Raw genomic sequence first — 18652 nt, forward strand, 5'->3', positions numbered from 1 at the left:
TCTGGGAGGGACGCCAAGTACAGGCTTAAGGCTCCAGCAAAGACCACTGAGCACATTCTCTAGTGGCCACATCAAGACCCTGGGCTCCAAGAAAGCTATTCCTGTCACCCTCAACAGAAATGAATTCCCCACAGCACCGCCTTCCTCCCATTGCTTTTTTTCAAATCAAAGTCATGCTCATATTCTTCTGGTTGGCCCAGGTTGTATTCCAGCACCATAGCTGCAAGGGAGACTGGAAAGCAAGTTTCTAGCTTCTATCTAGGAGCCCATGATGTGAGAAATTCCAAGCACAGAAAAGGTATTTTGAAGAAGATGAAAGTCTACCAATCATAGAAACTCTCCACTACCACATGGAAGATGCATAATCAAACTGATATCATAAAAAGATGCCTGTGGTAGCATTATTGAAAATGGATTGGAGAAGACGAGAGTTGGGAGACAAGGTGATCCATTTAGAAGGTTAGAACAGGCAAGAGACAAAAATAACATGGGCTTTAGTGCTGACAGCGGACACATAAGAGTGAACACAGAGCAAGGATATAAGACAGTAGGAGGCAAGAACCTTGTCTGTCCTTTCACTTCTGGAAAAACAGCAGAGAGTAGGTGCTCAATAATTTTTTCTTTTATTATTAAGGAGTAATTTACACACAGTAAAATTCACCTTGTATGTGAATTTTGAACATTATATACCATAATGTAGCCACTACCACAATCAAGACATAGAACGTTTCCATCACGCCCTAAAGTTCTTCTTGTTGGCCTTTCGTAGTCAATCTGCCAACTCCGGCCCCTGGAAACCACATACACACAACGTGTTCCCTTCCAAGTCTTGCTTCTTTCATTCATCACGGTGTGTCTGAAGTTCATCCTTATTGTGGTTGTATCAGTAGTGTGGTACATTTCTGCTTTTTCCTTAGTAGTATTCCATGCTACGAATATACCAGCATTTATCCAGGCCCAAGTTGAAAGACATGAGAGTTGTTTCTAGTTTGATGGAAAGTAAGTCATCTATGTGTTTGTGCAAACATAATTTTTTATTTTATTTGGGCAAATACCTAAGCATAGAAGCACTGGGTCATATTGTAAGCATATGATTAACTTAATAAGATACTGGAAACTGTTTTCCAAAAGCAATGTTTTTGAGTTTAAGTTACTCTGCATCCTTTCACGGACTTGAGATTATCATTTTTTAAGTTATTCTTGTCAGATAAAGTGAACTCCAAGTTTCTCTTCAAAGAATCAGTATGTCAGTATGCTCAGCTCTCTTATGCTTTAATTCTCCATTTTAAAGTTTAATTTCCTGGTTCTCTGTGCCCCCTTGCCTCTAGATTTGGTAAACAACTTTCCCACCAGTTTTAACCAGTAGTTCACATCTGCTCCCCTGGTCACCTGCTCTGACCTGAGTCACCCTGGTCATCTGCTCTGACCTGTCCTGTAACTGTCCTTCCCGCCAAACTACCCACCCCAACATTCTGGCTCGTACCTCTTCTCTCTTTAAAATAGCCAGTAGAAATTAGCTTAGACTGCTCAGTCTAACCCTAGCCAATAAGAGAACGACACAGCAGTAGGGGCAACCTGTGTCAGGAATAAGAACCCCTTCCCCTCCCTTGCCCAGGTGTGTGCTCGCCGCTGCTCAAAATGTGAGATGCACCCTTCTACAGAAGTAAATTGCCTTGCTGAGGAAATTTATATTGGAGTGCTACTTCTTTTTCTGCACCAAGAATTTACATATTACATTCTAACAGGTATTCAGCAGTACCTTATTATGGTTCTAGTTTGCATTTCCCTAAAGACTACTCATGTAAACATCTTTTCAGATTTTTATCTATATTTCATTGATCTTTTTTGAGGAGATGTTCAAATATCTTGCCATTACTTTTAAATAAATATTTGATGAATTTATAAGTAAACTTATACTAGAAATATTTAGAAAAGTAAAGTTACCTCCACCTGAAATGATTGAACATTGCTGGGGAAAGGGAGAGGATGGGGTTGAGGAGCATTCCACTCTTTAAGTGAATATTGATTAACAGAGTTTAGCTAAAGGATTTAGAAAGCATGACCAAAGATGGCTGTTCCTGTGCCTAATTAATTATTACCATTAAATAGTTTGCACTCAAACCAAAGATGCATAGAATTGGATAGCTTAATGATGCTTCCTAGAAATTTTATGCATTTGTAAAAACAGATAAACTTCAGCTAGCTTTTACCTCCCTCTTGTAAAATAAATAAACAAGTCTTGAAAACCAATTCCATATCATTCACCAGGAAGCAACGGCAGCGGCTCAGTGTTTGCCCTCCCAAAGAATACCAAATAAAATCTTCAATCAGGAGAAAGGGCACGTAAAACTGAAAGCTGTAGGCCCAGAAGCTTGCCAAATGGCTGGTCCTTTGTAATCACCTTCCTGACAGTGAAGGAAGCTGAGTAGCAAGGTCAAGAGATTAGACTTTGCTGCCTTCCAAGTCACTGAAGAACACAGGATCTGCTACAGCAGTGGGGAGCTAGCTGCCGATGGAAGAGGAGTTTCTTTGCCTAGAACTTCCAGGTTATAAAAATAACACTGTAGGTTGCATCTAAGCCAGGCCAGCCCTCCACTGGGCCTCTTGCTGCAGCTGGGAATGAAGACTGCTGCATGGCCAGAGCAGCTGACAGTTGAGGGAAGCTGGAGCCAGTGTGGACATGGGCCTTCCAGCGTTTGGAAGCTTCATGAAAGATCAACTAATCTTGTCCTCTAGTTTAAACAGTTATAGTAGAGCAGCAGACATCAAGGCAAACTGAAAGAAGAAAATAAATTATGGAATAAGTATCAGAGCATTACTGTGGAGTAAAAGCATTCACTGAAAAAAACGTGAATTGTCCGTTGAATCAGCCCAAGCAATATTATGAAAAGGCCAGGCCCGGGGTGTGAATTTTCTCCATCCTCAGTTGAATCTTCCACCGGAGTAAAGCAACGGTATAGAGAGCTTATCACTGATTTCAGCCCTCACTTCCTCAATAATACGCATGATGGAAGGGTGTAAGAGATTTACAACTCCCCATACACAGGAAATTATTTGGTGGCATCACAAATTAGAACTTGGATCTGGTGATTTGCTACTCAGTCACTCTGCCAAAAATGTCAGCTAGAAAGAATGAAGCCCCAGCACGGGGTCTGCAACTACACAATTCCCAAAACTGTGTATAGAGTTTTTGAAGCTTTTGCTTTACCGCAATCCTATCTCTGCTACCAAAAAAGTACAAGTTATTGGAGAGCTTATCATTTAATAATTTTTAAATTCATGTTATACTTAATGTAAAAAACCCACTATTTAGTGTGAAGGTAAAAGAGATGAAGGACAAGAAACAAAATTAATAGAAGAGAATTTCTACAGCATGGTCATGTGGGAATGGCTGTATCTGGAGTTAGGCATGAGTCCACGAACTCGGGAAATCCTCCTGAGGGCCTGTCTGTCACCAAAATGAACATGTTTGTGGTTTCCCATTAGGGATGTTGTTGGCTTCTGCAGACCTGCCGGACTGCACACCCCAGGCCACACTGTTGCAGGGCTTTTCCTTAGCTCAGCTAAAGATGGGAGTCTATGTCCCACGGCCACGAAAATTCAGGCTCACAGACAATTTGAATGGTGAGTGAGACAGTGTTTCATTGGGTAAAGAGGAGGAAAAGGGGAAACCAGGACTCTTGCTAGGTCAGAGTCCTTCCAGATCACTTCACGCCCACTGTTCGAATCCCAGGTTCCACACAGGAAGACGAGGGGCCAGACTCTTCCCTGTTGCAAACACCCTAAGCTTCCTGAGGCTCCACCTCAGCGGGCAGCCTGGCTGGAGTTTCTCTCAGGACCCCCTGCAAACTGCCTGGGCATAAAATCAGAAGCCACAAAAGAGAAATCTCCCTCTTCCTGGAGGATCTATTTAGTTCTACATTGAATAATTTCAATTATGAATTATGAATTAAAGACACAGATAATAGAAAAAACATTTAAAGAAATTTAACATAAATTACATGATTTTCAAAAAATTGAAGGTCGTTGCAGGTTCCTTTGCCTATACCTTCAAATATATTTTCTCTACTTCACAAACGCAAACGAAACAGAACTCACACTCCTGAGAAGTGGTGGCGTTATTCCGTGAAAGGAATGATTTTGCTTGTCATTACTACAGTTTGTTTCTTTCCTCTGTCAAATTGTCTCTAAAGTGGGAAACTAGATGTGCATGGTTGATACAACTTAAAAACAATAAACAAGAAATCACAATTGCAAATGATACAACACAAATGGAATCGCAGTCGGTAAGGGAGGCAAAGAGAGCGCGTGCGGTGGGCAAGATGAAGCTGACACGCAGACCCGGTGGGTTTCCAAAGTGTCCTGGGCTGGATCAGGGACAGGAAGGCACAGAGGGACGCCCCGACCTGGTGAGGCTGGTTCGCAGCAGAAATGGCAGTTTACAGATCTCTGACAGTCCCTTGCTACTGAGGGCACATTCACATTCAGAAGGGCTTGTCCCTGGACTAGATAACTGCCCACTGTTACTTTTCTTCAGTAAATCAAAGCTATCAATTACTGCCTCCTGGAGCAGCCAGCTACAGCAGCTGCTGTAGGGTAGACAGGGCTGAGAAAGAAAATCATCGACTGTGCGTAGCTCCTTCTGGAGCTGCTTCCTGCCAGGGACGGTGTCAGACAAGTGCTGAAGGCCGTGTTTGCTTCCCGCCCCATGCTGTGCCCAGACCACAGCCGAACCCACAGCCTGCCATTTATCTCCTGACCACACACATCTGAACCTGCAGGGCCCCTGCACAGCCCTCACTGAGGGGTGAGAACTGACAGTTTCCTTCTCCTGCCACTGCAGTAATTAGAGCTTTTTGCTATCACACGCCTATTAGTCTCTTGGTTTGAAAGATGCTGCTAACACAGACAAGTGTGTATGGCCAAACTGAACAAAAATGCTTTCACAAGCCACAAGAAAACCAGATCAAGCAGCAATTTTTATAAGAAAATATCTTAGTAAAAGGTTCAAAAACTATGGCTTTGAACAGAAGTTTGAATTACTTAGAAACAGCAAAGATTTTTAGAAATCATTTGTTCAGATAGCGACTATTGATTGCTACTTTGAGCTAGGTACTGTCCTAACCTCTACCTTAACACTATTTGATAGTTGCGCATATGAATTAAATTTAAAAGAATTGTTTAAAAGTAAGCAATGCATGCTTGTAAAAAATAAATGAAAAAATATTTGAGGACAAAATGAAAAGGAAATGCCTTTCTCATGACCACCATTCCCATCCTACGATTAATCATCTGTTGTTTAATTTTCCATTATTTCTGTGTGCAATGTGTGTGTTTAAATGTATAATAGTGTTTTGCTTTTGAAAAAATGTTAGAATGCTAGACATACAGTTCTTTAACATAATTTTTAAATTCAGTAATGTGTTGCAGACATTCCTCCATAAATCATACATATCGTCTTTGTTCTTTTAACAGCTATATAATGTTATACAAAATTAGCTTACCTTATTTCCCCTATCAATGAATATTGGTTTTTTTCCAATTTTTCCTGTACAATAAGTTAGTTAGCCATGAGCACCCTTATATTTATATCTGTGTGTATTTGGGATCTCAATTCTTCATACCCTTGTCAATATTGGAGATTATCTATTAAATTTTTGCCAGTCTAAATTTTTCTAATGCGTCAGTTAGGAATTATATTTTGCTTTTGATGTCAGAGATGGGACCTCATTCTGTTGTGCTGGATGGAGTGCAGTGGCAGGTACACAAGTGCTCACTGCAGTCTTGAACTCCCGGACCCAAGCAACCCTCTCATCTCAGCCTTAAGAGGCGTTTTTAGTGTCTTCAGTAACATTTCCCAATCACTACTAAAATGGAACATTCTTTTATTTGCAGGCCATTTTCATGTGTGTTCCATAAACTGCCAATCCATATCATGTACTTGGCTCTTCCACTAAGCTGACCTACAAAACACAGAGCTTTATCTTTGCATATTTGTTTGTAGAAGCTTTTCATAGATACCTGTATTTAGTCTTCCATATGTCTTTTGCAAGTCAGGTTATTTTTTTTTCTATTTCTTTTCTTTTGTCTTCCATGTTGTATATTTCCTATAAGGCCTTCTCCCCTCTTGACTGTTCTTAATTAAAAGTGAAGCATTAAAATACAGATTTAAAACTCTGGGTGCAGAGATGGGACTTTCCAAACAGTGGACTTCATTGAGAGATCTTTTGGAAAGCTGATTCTTCCTTGAGGGACCCCAATATAGCAGTATCTGTAAGTCTTTTCCCTGAAACTCCCCAGTTTTTCCAGAAAACAGTCTGTCTCTGCTTGAGAGAATTGGTGATGTGGAAGATTTCACAGATAGTCTGGAAGCCTGTCAAGGGAAGTGAGTTTGGGATTTCACTTTTCAACATTCAGACTTTTACCTAATTCCTCTGTTTTCAGGCTGAGTCTTTACCCCCACCTGATCTCTGAGTTAAAAAGATCTCTGGTCAAATTTCCCTGGAGTATAAATAATTTCCCCTGCTGAGGAGATGGCGTTCACCTGCTTTCATAGATTGGGAGGCGGGGTGGGAGCTGGGGGTCCGACTACCCCTGGAGCCTGGTTCAGCTCGAGTGCTCCCTGGTCCCTGGTGCCTACTCCTGAATCATTGTGATGCTCTCTGATGAATGAGTGTGCCTGTCGTGGGTACCCCATTCTGAAGTGCTTGAGTTTTACCATTCTTCCAGCTGTCTGCTTTCTATCTTCTAAACTCTTAGAAACATCGTATTTCTACTATTGTTTCCTCTTTTGTCTTATTTGCCCTCATGGATTTATGCTTTCAAAAGTTTTAACTATGGTTTTAGTGGAATGAAGGAGGGGAAAAAGGTAAAGTTCTGAGTCCAGTGGTTCAGAACTTTCAGTCCTTCCTATGACTTGTCTCAGCTGCAGATACTCCTGGGAGTGTCTGTCCAACAGAAATCAGCAGTTCTCTTTGGGTTATTTACCATTAACTCGTGTGACAAATTTTCCTGAGCAATCCTTATAATTGCACAGAGACATGTTGGACCCAATAGAAAAAGCCCTGAACTAGAATCAGGAAACGGGCTTCAGTCCTCATTCTGCTACTGATGAGCTCATCTTCATGGAGAGATCACTCCACCTCTGAAAGGCTCCTTTGCTATCGCTGTTTTCATCAGTAAGACGGGAGGGTTTGACTACAGGAGTACTAACGTTTGTTCCTTACTTTACAAAGTGATGGTTCTTTGAACGGGGATGTTGGGACGGGTAGCAGGATAATTCTGCATTGTGGGGCTCGACTGAAAGATGGAAGTAACTCGCAGATGCTGCAGTTTAAGATGCTGAGGCGGCTTTGTTGTCTGGGGTGTACACCTGGGATTCGCAGTCTGGCACCAGGAAAATTTAGAACCTGGACACACACGAGGAATTTAGGAGCAGAGGTTTAGTAGGCAGAAGAAAAGAGAAAGAAAAACGCTCTCTCTGTAGAAGAGTCTGAGTGTGACATGCTGGCGGGGCTGTGGGAGATTTCAGAGTCCAGCTTGAGGAGGTGGTGTCTGGTCTACACGGGCCCACGGCCCGGTCTGATCGGGGTGGCGTTTACACAGTGCGTGGGAAGGCTGGTCGCCCCACCCTTATCTTATTACATAAATGAACCCTCCCTTCGGCTGCACCATCTTGTCTGCTCCTCACTCTGCAAGTGGGTGACAGAGAAGGGAAGCGGAGCCGCCGTCTTGAGGATGTCCAGTCCCTAGTTCCTGGTGACTCAGCCACGCGAGCTCCCTGTTGGCTTGTCCATGGCTGCAGGCCAACTTTACAGGCTGTTCTTTGTTAGAAAAGCCTGGGGCCGCTTTTCATTAAGAAGGAAAGACTTACCAAGGACTCCATAGCTCACTATCTGCCTAACTGATTGCTTCTTAACTTCGATACCAATGCCACTTCACAGAGGCAAAATAGTGCAGAATTTGGAATCAGACAGCCTGTGTTCAAATCCTCAACACATTAATACACTTGAGCAACAGCTGTGTAACTCCAGAGTCTCATTATTCTCACCTGTAAAATGTAATTTATAACACTTATATGATTTGTGCTTTTCTGTTTTTAATGTGCCTTTGATTATTGTAACTTGGAATTTTCTCTACAGATACTTCTGAACAACTTTTCTGGCATACTCTTATTTTCTGAAATGCATGATTCTCTCCCCATGATCTGATGTGCAAGAACTCATCATAACCCAGAGTGGGCCTTGGCTGTAAGGTACTGATACGGTTTGGCTGTGTCCCCACCCAAATCTCAACTTGAATTTATCTCCCCAAATTCCCATGTGTTGTGGGATGGACCCGGGGGAAGTAATTGAGTCATGGGGGCCAGTCTTTCCCGTGCTATTCTCGTGATAGTGAGTGAGTGTCAGGAGATCTGAGGAGTTTATAAGAGGTTTCCACTTTTGCTTCTCTCTCATTTTCTCCCGCCACTGCCATGTAAGAAGAACCTTTCACCTCCCACCATGATTCTGAGGCCTCCACAACCATGTGAAACTGTAAATCCAATTAAATCTCTTTTCTTCCCAGTCTCAGGTATGTCTCTATCAGCAGCATGAAAATGGACTAATACAGTAAATTGGTACTAGTAGAGAGGGACATTGCTGAAAAGATGCCTGAAAATGTGGAAGAGACTTTGGAACCGTGTAACAGGCAGAGAGGCAGAGGTTGGAACAGTTTGGAGGTCTCTGAAGAAGGCAGGAAAGTGTAGGAGAGTTTGAAGCCTCCTGGAGACTTGCTGAATGGCTTTGACAAAAATGCCGATAGTGATATGAACAGGAAGGTTCAGGCTGAGGTGGCCTCAGGTGGAGACGAGGAACTTGAAGGGAACTGGAGCAGTGGTGACTCTTGTTATATTTTAGCAAAGACACTGGCAGCATTTTGCCCCTGTCCTAGAGATTTGTGGAATTTTGAACTTGAAAGAGATGATCTAGGGTATCTGGTGGAAAAAAATTTCTAAGCAGCAAAGCATTCAAGAGGTGACTTGGGTGCTGTTAAAGGCATTAAGTTTTATAAGGGAAGCAGAGCATAACCATTTGGAAAATTTGCAGCCTGACTATGTGATAGAAAAGGAAAACTCATTTTTTAGGAAGAAATTCAAGCCAGCTGCTGAAATTTGCATAAGTAGCAAGGAGTCTAATGTTAGTTTCCAAAACCATGGGGAAAATGTCCAGGTCATGTCAGAGACCTTCACAGTAGCCCCTCCCATCACAGACCCAGAGAGTAGTGGGTAAAAGTAGTTTCATGGGCCAGGCCCAGGGTAGCCATGCTGTGTACAGCCTAGGGACTTGGTGCCCTGTGTCCCAGCGGCTCCAACCATGGCTGAAAGGGGCCAACATACAGCTCAGGCTGTGGCTTCACAGGGTGGAAGCCCCAAATCTTGGCAGCTTCCACATGGTGCTGAGCCTATGGGTGCACAGAATTCAAGGATTAAGGCTTGGGAACCTCTGCCCAGATTTCAGAAGATGTATGGAAATGCCTGGATGCCAGGCAAAACTTTGCTATGGGGGTGGGTCCCTCATGGAGAACCTCTGCTAGGGCAGTGCAGAAGGAACATGTGGGGTCGGTGCCCCCAGACAGAGTCCCTACTGGGGCACTGCCTAGTGGAACTGTGAGAAGAGGCCACTGTCCTCCAGACTCCAGGATGGTAGATCCACTGAAAGCTGGCACTGTGCTCCCCAAAAAGCTGCAGACATGCAATGCCAGCCCATGAAAGCAGCCGGGAGGGAGGCCATACCCTGCAAAGCTATGGGACAGAGCTGCCCAAGACCATGGGAACCCATCTCATACATCAGTGTGACCTGGATGTGAGACCTGGGGTCAAAATAGATCATTATGGAGCTTTAAAATTTGACTGCCCCACTGGATTTCAGATTTGCATGGGATCTGTAGCCCCTTTGTTTTGGCCAATTTCTCCCATTTGGAACAGCTATATTTCCCCATTGCCTGTACCCCCATTTTATCTAGGAAGTAACTAGCTTGCTTTTGATTTTACAGGTTCATAGGTGGAAGGAACTTGGCTTTTCTCAGATGAGACTTTGGACTGTGGACTTTTGGGATTAATACTGAAATGTGTTAAGATGTGGGGGACTGCTGGGGAGGCATGATTGCCTCCAAAATGTGAGGCCATAAGATTTGGAGGAGCCAGGTTGGAATGATATGGTTCGGCTGTGTCCCCACCCAAATCTCAACTTGAATTATATCTCCCATAATTCCCACATGTTATGGGAGGGACACGGGAGGGGGATAATTGAATCATGGGGGCCAGTCTTTCCCATGTTATTCTCGTGATAGTGAATAAGTCTCACGAGATCCGATGGGGTTATAAGGGGTTCCTGCTTTTGTTTCTCTCTTATTTCCTCTTGCCATTGCCATGTAAGAAGTGTCTTTCACCTCCTGCCATGATTCTGAGGCCTCCCCAACCATGTGCAACTGTAAGTCCAATTAAACTTCTTTTTCTTCCCAGTCTTGGGAATGCCTTTATCAGCAACATGAAAACAGACCAATACAGGTATGCTGAAGTTGAATAAAATGTTTGTGCTGTAGGAAAATGTGGGGAGAAACTGCACACTGGTGAATCTGGAGCTAATGTATTACACTGGAATGAGGAGCTGCCTTCTGAGGATCAGCATCCAGTTTTGGTCAATCTGAGGGGTCTGCTGTCAGCAATAAAAGGTCAAATCCAGTTGTTGGGGCACAATCCTGGAGGTGCAGACAGTGCATGGGCCTTGAAATCAGGCAGCAGAGGGTACAAGGCCTGTGAGGAGACTGAGGTATTCACAGCAGAACCAGTCCTGCTCCACATCTGGTGACTAGGGGTTAAAAAAGGGAGACTAGACAGAAGGCCAGGTCTCAGCCAAGTGGACTGAGGCTGTCAGGACAGCTTTGTGGATACAGCAAGAAATTAGATATCCAATTTTAAAAATATATACAGTACTGTGCAGAGCAGTAGCTAGTCAGGATGAGCTCAAGTGCTGGGTCAAGAGAACACAGGGTACGCTCGCACATGTCCGGAGTGCCATCCGCGGCCGTTCAGGCAAGATTAAAGCCAGCTTCCTTCTGCTTCCATGCCCTGACTGCCTCACCTTGGAATGGTCCCAGACTTGTTCAAAGCTATGCCTGCAGCGGTCTCAGTTGAACTAGGCTTGAGGAGACAAAACGCACGCATAACCATTACACCCATGTTGACTTTGCAGCTCGAACAGAGCACAGACAACAGTTAACTGCCTTTTAGTAAAAAGTCAGGGAGGACACTGACAGGGGTATAACTGCTACAGGTATTGCACAGTGGACCTAAAACAAGGAAAAATTGTTCAGGGAGAAAAACATCATGCTTATCCTGGTAATTCTCTTCTCCAAAAGGGGAGTGCCTGGGAGAAGAAAAGAGCTAAATGAATGTGTTGAATATCAGAATTTCAAAATGCAAAATAATTAAGACAATTTCTTGGAAGAGTGTGATCTAAGGCATGTGAATTCAATGAGGCTGAACACAGAAGCAACCAGTCTGTCTGGGACTTTATCACTGAATCTGAATGTTTGGTTAGCTGAGTACCAGGCTTTCAGTGGAGACAGAAAAGAGCAATATTTTTAAAAGAAATTTTCTTTCAATGTTGGTAATCAAGTTTATTAATATTCTCAAAGTTAATTTAAAAATGAAATTTCAAAGAGCTGCTTCTTTTCCAATTGCTCAAGCTGATGGGTCCATTTTTGATGTGTCATTTCTGATGGATTAGACCAGTCAACTTGCACAAGATTATAAGAGTCACACAGCACAGCATTAGTAATGCCACTGAGCAGGACATACACATCAGTGGTGAGTGTACCAGAGAAGCTGTTTTATGGAAGACATACGCATCTAAATATGGATTTCTCATCTTGGATTCTTTCTCTAGAACTTCATTCTCTCTCAGTTGTGATTTTTCTCATATCTTAGATCTTGGCCTCTTGAATGCCTTTCCTGTGTGTTCGACCTTCAGTTTGCTCATTCCCCAGAGAGAACTGATTAGTGAAAAAGCTTTTTTCCCCAGCTTACCTTGCTCAGGCTCAGTGCAAATGCTGCAGGAGAAGAAGACTCACATAAATAGCTTGACTTACCTTGCTGAAACTTAAATCGTACTCAAATAGTATGACTGAGTTTCCAGGGCTTTTACTGCTCAACCTATTTCACTTGAGGTTCTTTTTCTTTAAGCAACGAATATTAAGTCAACTACCTTAAAAAAATTGTAAAGGTATGATATGGGGTAACTCAGAGCACTGAGTGGAAAACTGAAGAACCAGTCTTTGAAATAGGCCAAAAAACAAAGATCTCTTGAAATCTACATGGTAGGGATAAATTGCTGCCATTTCTACTTTACGTACTAATTCCAAGGAGAGAGGGCTAGCGTGCCCAGTTGGGTCTTTTCCCACCTTTCAGCTAAAGGAAAAAAAGAGCTGCTTGACTGATCATACCACCAACCTGTACTCACTGGAGCAGAGGCGGTTCCCCTCACTTTCGCTGGAAGAACTGCTTGGTCTGCAAGGCCCCAGGTAGACACTGCAGCCCTGAAGGAGCTGGTTGCCGTGAAGCTGGATCTGAGCGGTAGAGACAGCATGGTACATAAAACACTGTGCTAGAATATCGGTAGTGTCGGGAGGCCCCTGAGTGGGAGAAGCTGGGGATGAGTGCCAGGTCACAAAAACCGAAGTCAAAGGGGTCTGCAAGCAGCCGGGAGAGCAGAGCAGTGAAGAGGTTAGGCAGCGAGCTCAGAGAAACATGGCGCCACAGCTTAACCTCTCTAATTATGTTTCCTCACCTAAAAAATGAGAATAAAAAGAATACTTCCCTTGAGAACGATGGTGTGAGAGATGCATACCATAGCGCCCGCGAGGGGCTTAGCGCAGCACCTAACACTGAGTAAGCGCTGATATTCTTCCTGAGATAGTCCCAAGATTGTCAAGTGGGCCTTTCTTCACATGGCTTATTCCTTTCAGATACTCATGCTCTGCCTCTATTATCTGGGAGAGTTTTCTGCTGAAGGAAGTGAGTTCAGGAGCCTATGTTCAGAAGGCTCTGTTAGACATTTGCATGACTCACGATGGAGCACAAAACAAAAACAAAATAGTTCCCTTGTACCCAACTATACCCAACCTGACCTTTGTCATTCTTAGCATGTTACTTAGCTGTTACTCTGCACCTCAAGGGACCACATAGAATGAAAGTTTGACAGAGGAAGGAAAAGGGGAAGAGAAGAATAATAAATGAGACCAGGAATGAAACCTGTGATGAAACTCTGAAAGTCGACATGTTCTTAGAAGCCAAGAGCAAACTGACATATCCTTAGAAGCCAAGGGCTACCCAGGAGCTCCTCCTCACCTACAGCCCTCGTGTTCAGCACGCCGTAACCAGGACTCTTTAATAGGCAATGCTCATCTGAGGCACCTATCTCATAGGTTATACACAAAGAACCAAAACAATACAGCTTCTCAGCTATCCAGTTTCAACCAAAGAACTCCAGAGAAATGCTCAGTTCCTCAGCCACAATTAGCTTCAGGCAATTAGAATTGCACTTCTGTAGATTAGAGAATTGCTGACAACTGTCTCTCTAGGATTTTAGGAGGTTGTACTTTCACCAGGTGAATACAAACTGAGCTGGTAACAGGCATTGCGTTGACACCTGGTCTTCCATCAGATTTCATCCAGAACCATCACTTTCCCTTGTGGTTAGCATTCTTACCTTCTTTTCTCTAAGATTGCTTACAAAATTTAGCTTGTTAATTGTGTTATACGGTGCTGTAAAATATCTGGAGAGAAAGTTTATAGCAATGCTTGTCTAAAACCTGAAGAATATAAAGCATTATTATTGGCAGAGGAGATACAATTGCAGTGATGTCAAATCTGGCAGATAACATGTTTCTCATGGTCTAGGCAGAGAGAATAATCTTAGGCTTTATGAAATTTTAATTAAATGAACATATAGGTTCAAATAACATATAGCATAGACAAGACATACAGATTTTCAATTGATCTCCAGTGAATTTTCTGTTCTTGAGGTGCCAAAAGGAGAAGTACTTGGCAGACGGGCCATCTATGTAACACATTCTGTTGGCGCCTCACGTTGTTTACATTCCGCAGGAAGATGAACCTGAAACTTCAGCTGTATAACTGAATAGCATGTATATAGCACTATGTACTTACTATATGTAACGATATATAACCGAATGCTGTATAGTTTTCATATCATGTATATATCATGTTTATAGTATAACTGTATAGTACTGTATATATACTACATATGCTCACGCTCTGCCTCTGTTATATATAGATAGTATGTATAGTACTATACATACTTATGGTGTATACATAGTAATATATCTATAGTATCCCGTTATGTCAGATTATATATGACATGTATAGTGCTCAGTTATATTACATGTGATATCTATAGTATTCAGTTATATCATATTATACATATGATATGTATATGATATATACATATCATATGTATAATTTTCAGGTTATCAATAGTGTGCCCAAATGGCAAAGTCAGTATGAATTTAAGTCATAAGTTAGATCCTGTCCCTATAAAAAACGATGCGTTCGTGTCCTTTGTAGGGACAGGATTTAATTTATGACTTGCATTCATACTGGCTTTGCCATTTGGGCACACTATTGATAACCCGTTTCATAGACTATCTTTTATTGCTAAATTATATAAATCAGTTATTACAAAGGGGGACCAACTCCATTACTAATGAGAAAATGGAATTTGTCCCAAGTCAACTTCAACTCATCTCCCTAAAATTTTTCAGTAGGCATTCTTAAATAATTAATTGGACATCATAAAGACACCCTAGTCAACATGGCAATGAAGACACTTGATAACAGTAAAGACGTGCCACACGTTATTAATCTTACTGTTCAAAGATGAAAGATGCTTCCGTGTGTCTGCTGCCAAATAGAGGTTTATGAGAAAAGCATCCAGATAATCGACTAAAATCTTCACAATTTTTTGCTCTATCATTTTGGCACCAGGAAGATAGCCTCACATGATACACTCTGCAACTGCAACAACCCTGCCTCAATTCCAAAAGCATTTTGTGAGTGACATGTGAGGTCCTATGGAAAACACTGGGGTAACAGAATACTTCCAGCTCCAGAGAGATGAAAGACTGGTGGAATACAGCAGATACACAGGTAAACCACTACGCTGTAACCTGAAGGGGGTGATGCCGTAGAGAAATGATGACATGGAAAAGAGAAAGGGGCAGAGGTGTGGAGAAAGAGATGACCCTGGAGCTGGGCAGCGCAGGAGCCTGGAGGGCGGCAGATCCAGGACTTCGAGTCTGAGTCCCAAACTGGACATGTATGACTTGGGCAAGTCACCCAACGTGTCTGGATCTTGGTGTCCTCACATGTAAAGTGGAGGGTTGCTGAAAATTTAAGTAATGTATGTCAACCCAGTATTAGCTGAAGTGCAGGTAGATGAGTTACTAAGGTGGAATTTATTGGCCATTCAAAGCATTGTTTAGCAATTATTACTGGTTTAATTTTGAGAGCAGTTTTAAAAGGCCTCTAGAAACTTTGATGCATGCTAAATAAACAAACATTTAAAAATGTGTTTGTTTACAGTAAAATGTAAACAAAAAGATTTAAGTATAAAATGGCAATATAATTCTTTTTAATAATTTATACTTTATGATCTTGTTTTAATAAGTTTAAATACAAGCTATTCGATGACATAAAAGTAATAGTATTACTTCATTTGGATGATAAATATAGCATTAACTTTTTTCTTTTACACGCACACCTAATGTGCTCATGTATGTACATACTCTGTCCTGGGAATAATTATTATTGATGAGGTGTTTGCTCATGGATTATTATTAACTACTTTGAAACTCTTTTCAGTTCAAGTGTCACTTTCTATTGCAAGATCAGTTTTGGATTAAATAAAGATGTAACTTTAAGTGTTAGAGTCTCCTCTGAGATCAAAGTTAATCGAATGACATTATACTGAATTTACACAATACTGCAACAAAAATAGAAGTTTCCAGATGCCTCATGACATAACCTTTGAGAATGGAGAATTAAATATGCAAAGCAATTCATATGGAGTACCTAAAACAGTCAAATTCATAGAGACAAAAACTAGCATGGTGATTGCCAGGGGCTGGAGGAGGAGAAATGAGTTCTAACTGTTTAACGGGCACATAATTTCAGTTTGGAATGATGAAATGGAGACGGATAGTGGTGACTAAGGCATGTCGTTATGAATGCACTTAATGCCATGGAACTGGACACTTAAAAACAAGGTGGCAAGGTCTCTCTCTGTCGCCCAGGCTGGAGTGCAGTGGTGCAATCTCAACTCACTGCAAATTCCACCTCTGGGTGTTAAGTGATTCTCCTGCCCCAGCCTCCCAAGCACCTGGAATTACTGGTGTGTGCCACCACACCTGCCTAATTTTTGTATTTTCAATAGAGATGGCACCAAGGCTAGTCTTGAACTCCTGGCTTCAAGCAATCATCCCACCTCAGCCTCCCAAAGTTTTGGGATTACAAGCATGAGCCACAGTGCCTGGCTGCAAATAAACTTTTTTTTCAGTCTCCTACGCTGGATTCTAGATTTCATGTCTTAAAATTATTATTATTATTATTTACCTTACGTTCTGGGATACATGTACAGAATGTGCAGACTTGTTACATAGGTATACATGTGCCATGTGGTTTGCTGCACCTATCAACCTGTCATCTAGGTTTTAAGTCCCGCATGCATTAGGCAATTCTCCTAATGCCCTCCCTCCTTTTGCCCCCAATGCCTGACAGGCTCCAGTGTGTGATGGTCCCTTCTCTGTGTCCATGTGTTCTCTTTGTTCAGATCCAACTTATGACTGAGAACTTGTGATGTGTGGTTTTCTGTTCTTGTGTCAGTTTGCTGAGAATGATGGTTTCCAGCTTTATCCATGTCCCTGCAAAGAGGATTAACTCATTCTTTTTTATAGCTGCGTAGTATTCCATGGCATATATGTGCCACATTTTCTTAATCTAGTCTGTCATTGATGGACATTTGGGTTGGTTCCAAGTCTTTGCTATTGTGAACATTGCTACAATAAACATACGTGTGCATGTGTCTTTATAACTGAATGTTTTACAATCCTTTGGGTATATGCCCAGTAATGGGATTGCTGGGTCAAATGGTATTTCTGGTTCTAGATCCTTGAGGAATCATGACACTGTCTTCCACAATGGCTGAACTAATTTATACTTTTACGAACAGTGTAAAAGTGTTCCTATTTCTCCACATGCTCATCAGCATCTGTTGTTTCCTAACATTTTAATGATCACCATTCTAACTAGCATGAGATGGTGTCTCATTGTGGTTTTGATTTGCATTTCTCTAATGACCAGTGATGATGAGCTTTTTTTCATATGTTTGTTGGCTGCATAAATGTCTTCTTTTGAGAAATGTCTGTTCATATCCTTTGCCCACTTTTTGATTGGGTTGTTTGCTTTTTTCTTGTAAATTTGTTAAGTTCTTTGTAGATTCTGGATATTAGCCCTTTGTCAGATGGATAGATCGCAAAAATTTTCTTCCATTCTGTAGGTTGCCTCTTCACTCTAATGATAGTTTCTTTTGCTGTGTAGAAGTGCTTTAGTTTAATTAGATCTCATTTGTCTGCTTTGCCTTGTGTTGCAATCGCTTTTGGTGTTTTAGTCATGAAGTCTTTGCCCATGCTGGGAAACCATACACAGAAAAAAGAAACGACAACTTTCTTATGCCTTATACAAAAATTAACTCAAGATGGATTAAACACTTAAATGTAAAACCTAAAACCATAAAATCCCTAGAAGAAAACCTTGACAATACCATTCAGGACATAGGCATGGGCAAATCAGCTTCTAATGATCTCCCACTTCTAAATAATCCTGGGGTTTGGGGAGTTTTGCTGTTATTGTTATTGTTCATTTTCTGATTTTAATTCACTGGGGGTAAGAGGAAATATTAAAAATAAAAAAGAGGTGTGGTGAGCTATGATCACAGCACTGCACTCCAGCCTGGACAACAGGTGTCAGTAAATAGATAAAGAGAAAGTTTAAATTATAGTGACATCTGCAAAACCTTTTTCAAGTTAAAGTTCTTTAGAGATTGCACAGATAATTGAAAATATCTTTAATGTTTTTACCCATGTGTATCTGGCTTCAGATACTGCACAATTTCAAGGAGGAAAGGAACTGATATTAATCAAGTGCTAAGCCAGTTACTAGATGCTTCCTGATGGCTTTGTTTCATTCTGTTCTCACAAGAACGTGTGGAGCATATTATTATTAGCATTTTACAGAAGAAGAAAGTAAGACTGCAAGATTATAACTGACAATGTCAGGTTTATCTTTCCATGAATTTGGTGATTTGAATCCATGTCTCATAAATCAGGCCCTCCACAGACTTTTAAAAATTTGGTTTTATTAATATGTTAAAAAATGTGCATTTTGTTCCCTTTCCCTGTATAAATGACTGGTCGCTTCAGCAGTATTTTACCATTCCTTGAGCAATGTGTGGTATACCACAGCAGAAAGAGTAATGGCCAGGAGTTTGGAGCAGCACCCCAGTCATGGCACTAACCTGCTCTCCTGATCACTTGA

This window comes from Cebus imitator, unplaced genomic scaffold, assembly GCF_001604975.1.
Source record: "Cebus imitator isolate Cc_AM_T3 unplaced genomic scaffold, Cebus_imitator-1.0 Scaffold353, whole genome shotgun sequence".
NCBI classification, from domain to species: Eukaryota; Metazoa; Chordata; class Mammalia; order Primates; family Cebidae; genus Cebus; species Cebus imitator.